Consider the following 4,319-nt stretch of genomic DNA (forward strand, 5'->3'; position numbering starts at 1 on the left):
GGAGAGCACAACTAACGATGTGGGACCATCGTCTGTCCCCGTTTGACGATTGTTTGGGGTCACCAAATCTCCTTCACCTTGGCTCACAATACAACATAACTTTAGGCAGTTTAGTGAAAACCTTTTACTAACGGGAAATTAGAGCTCCCCTCAACTGAACAAGGTCTGGTTGGCCCACTCCCTTCCATTTTATGGATGTTACTGAGTGTAAAATGAGGCTAGCTGAGTGAATGAATGGTTACACACTGAGACCAGGAGTCTAGTGGGTACTTAGAGAAACATTCTCCAAGGTTGTGAAGGGCTTGTTTGTGCCTAAAGAAAAATAAAGGTGCATGAGGAACCTATGTGTGAGGTTAAGGAGCACGTTTTCACGGGTATTGGTGGAGTCAATAACTTCTTCATATAGTGATACTATTTTTTAAGTAACTGATATTGTCTTGCTGTGTGTAGTTAATATTTCTTAAATATTTTTGATAGTATTGTTTTCCAATGTTTATGTGCCACTAATTGATGTCAGATAACAAGGGAACTGTTTTTCAGACGAGGTTCATCCTCTCTGTTCTAAGTAATACTGTTGATTTAGTTCCTTTAACGCATTTAATATTTCTTTATAATTTCAATATCATGTATAACTTTTGTTCCCCAGTGTAGTGTTTTAAGCCAGGTTGAGAGTTGTACATCTGTTGGTGTACCATTATTTTGTTGAGTGCCCTTAATGCCTATTCATGGTGGAGTTAATAATTTCTTATTTCCTATACCATTTTCTCAGTGATTTATATTTTTTTGTTGAATGCCCTTAAGGCCTGTTCATGCGTGCAAGCAACATTTCTTAATACTTTGAATTTATTGTTGTCTAATGAGGCATTTTCTAAGTTTCTAATAATTTCAAAATCATGAATAAGTTTTGTTCCCCAGTGTAGTGTTTTATGCCAGGCTAAGAGGTGAGCATATGTTGGTGTACCATTATTGATTGTGTCTGTAGAGTTGGAGGGAATAGAAGTGTCTAAATTTTACAGTGAGTCTCATTCACCCCAATCACATGTGCTATCCTTCCACGGGTCACGGAGATTTAATTTTTTTTTTAGTAAATTGTGTTTGTGCTGGCTCGGGTTCTTCTCCAAGGGGCGCTTCCACTGCATTTCCATCCACTAATAAACCCCCAGTCAAGATAGAGAATTCTGACCCGTTACACTCACACACACACATATTGTCAGCATAAATGGATTAAAGTCAGACTGGGGTGCGGTCAAAAGCGGAGTTCCCCAGGGATCTGTATTAGGCCCTCTGCTGTTTGTTATATTCATTAATGATCTTGATTTAGGCATAACTAGTAGGATTAGTAAATTTGCAGATGATACCAAAATGGGGAGAGTGATAAATTCAGACAGTGACTTTGAACACCTTCAAAGAGATCTAGATACCTACATGAGTGGTCAGTAGACTGGCAAAATGAATTTTAATACTGATAAATGCAAGGTACTACAGATAGGGAAGACGAATACAAACGTTAAGTATAAACTAGGTAACACGGAAATAGAATACTCAGATTGTGAAAAAGATCTAGGTGTATTTGTTAGCAACGACTTGAAACCTAGAAACAATGTATTAGCGTTCGCAACAAGGCAAACAGGATTCTTGGGTTCATATCTAGGTCTGTGAGTAACAGAACTGCTGACGTTATCTTGAAACTTTACCTAGCATTAGTGAGGCCACACATGGATTATGCGGTTCAATTCTGGTGTCCTTATTATAGAATGGACATAGATTCTTTGGAGAGAGTACAAAGAAGAATGACAAAAATGATCCATAATATTAGAAACCTTCCATATGAAGAAAGACTGAAAAGCATAGCCATGCATTCATTAGAGAGGCGTAGAGTTAGGGGAGATATGATAGAGGTGTTCAAGTGGGTAAGTGGGATTAACAAGGGTAAAATGGAAGATGTTCTGAAGCTCAGTAATAACGAAATAACTAGAACAAATGGCTTTAAATTAGATAAATTCCGATTCAGAAAGGATATGAAGCAAGCACTGGTTTGGTAATAGAGTTGTGGATATGTGGAATAGGCTACCGAGTGCTATAGTAGGATCGGGGACGCTAGGGAGCTTCAAGACGAAGTTGGATAGGCACATGGAAGTGCTGGGATGGGTGTGAAAAGGGATCTGCCCTGTATGGGCCAGTCGGCCTCCTGCAGTATCCCACTTTCTTATATTCTTATGTTCTTATATAATATATATATATATATATATATATATATATATATATATATATATATATATATATATATATATATATATATATATATATATATATAATAATAATAATAATAATAATAATAATAATAATAATTAACAGTTTATTGAAAAAGTTTGCAGCCCGAAGGCTGAAAATATACATTGGACATAAATGACTTATTGCATACATTGGTGGTTTAACAAAAGCCTTCATTAGAGAAAGGTGAAGGAACATACAGTGAACATACAGATTAATGTTTACACACATAGATCATGTGAGCTGAGGTGCTGAACAGCAGACACGTAGTGTAGTAACTCCCTGACAGATGGTGTTATGAGGGGCATCGCGTGGAGTACTAGTTCCCTCACAGGTTGTGTTATGAGGGGCTTGACGTGGTGTAGTAATTCCCTCACAGATGGTGTTACGAAGGGCCTGATGATGTAGTAGTTCCCTCACAGATGGTGTATGAGGGGCCTGATGATGTAGTAATTCCCTCACAGATGGTGTTATGAGGGGCCTGATGTGGTGTAGTACTTCCCTCACAGATAGTGTTATGAGGGCCTGATGTGGTGTAGTAATTCCCTCACAGATGGTGTTATGGGGGGCCTGATGTGGTGTAGTATTTCCCTCACAGATGGTGTTATAAGGGGCATCACGTGGCGTAGTAATTCCTTCACGGATGGTGTTATGAGGAACTTCACATGATGCTGTAGCAACTCATTCACTATGCGGTGTCGTGCATAATGGGGACACCACGTGGTCCGTTGTCACAGGAATTCACTCACTCAAGTGGGTGAGGTGTGGTCCCAGGCCTCTCTATCGTGGAGTCTCAGGGGAATTATCACTGGGTACCTGGGATCTCACATTGTGAAGGTTAGCTTGGCTCAGACTCAACTGCCGAGTTGTTTTTCACAAGAACATAAGAACATAAGAAAGTGGGATACTGCAGGAGGCCGACTGGCCCATACAGGGCAGATCCCTTTCACACCCATCCCAGCACTTCCATGTGCCTATCCAACTTCGTCTTGAAGCTCCCTAGCGTCCCCGATCCTACTATAGCACTCGGTAGCCTATTCCACATCACAACAAATATAGATCTTTTTCAAAGTTTTCACTAAGCACTGTTCACCACTATTCAACACTGGTTCCATTCCTTTCCCAGATGAAATAGTAACTTCTGGCGAGAACTTGTTGGTATTCCGGTGGGGAGGAGGGTTCAGGGGAGGGGGTTGGTATGGGCCAACATAACCTAGAGAAGTCGACTTGTGAAAGAGACCTAGGGGTACTTGTAAGCCCGGACCTACGGCCTAGAAAACAGTGCGTTAATGTTCGAAATAAGGCAAACAGAGTATTGGGTTTTATATCTAGAAGTGTAAGTAACAAGAATGCAGAGGTCTTATTGCAACTATATCTTGCGCTAGTTAGGCCGCACCTCGATTATGCTGTTCAGTTCTGGTGCCCCTATTATAGAATGGATATAAATTCACTAGAGTCGGTGCAGCGAAGAATGACAAAATGATTCCGACTTAGAAACCTTCCATATCAGGATAGGTTAAAGAAACTTAACTTGCATTCCCTAGAAAGACGAAGAGTGCGGGGAGATATGATAGAAGTATTTAAGTGGGTGAAAGGAATCAATAAAGGGATATAGATAAAGTTCTTATAATATCCGAGCAGGATAGGACTCGGAGCAACGGATTCAAGTTGGATAAGTTTAGGTTTAGGAGGGAGATAGGAAGAAACTGGTTCACAAATAGGGTGGTGGACGAGTGGAACAAGCTTAGCAACCTTGTAGTAAGTGCGGGAACTCTGGAAAGTTTCAAAAGGAGGCTAGATAGATTCATGGATGATAGAGAGTGGTAGTAACTCTCGACAGGAGCTGCCATACACAGGCCAACCGGCCTATTGCAGACTCCTTATTTTCTTATGTTCTTATGTTCTTATAATAGTTGACGTGGCTGCTGCTGAGCAGCCACGTCCAGGTTAAAGTACATACTGTAATTGATATGTCTTCTCAGAAGTCATATTCAAGTGTTCTGCGAGATATGTTTCGTTATATAATCTAAAAGTTATTAACAGGCAAA

This window comes from Homarus americanus, unplaced genomic scaffold (genome assembly GCF_018991925.1).
Source record: "Homarus americanus isolate GMGI-L3 unplaced genomic scaffold, GMGI_Hamer_2.0 scaffold51859, whole genome shotgun sequence".
Taxonomy (NCBI): Eukaryota; Metazoa; Arthropoda; class Malacostraca; order Decapoda; family Nephropidae; genus Homarus; species Homarus americanus.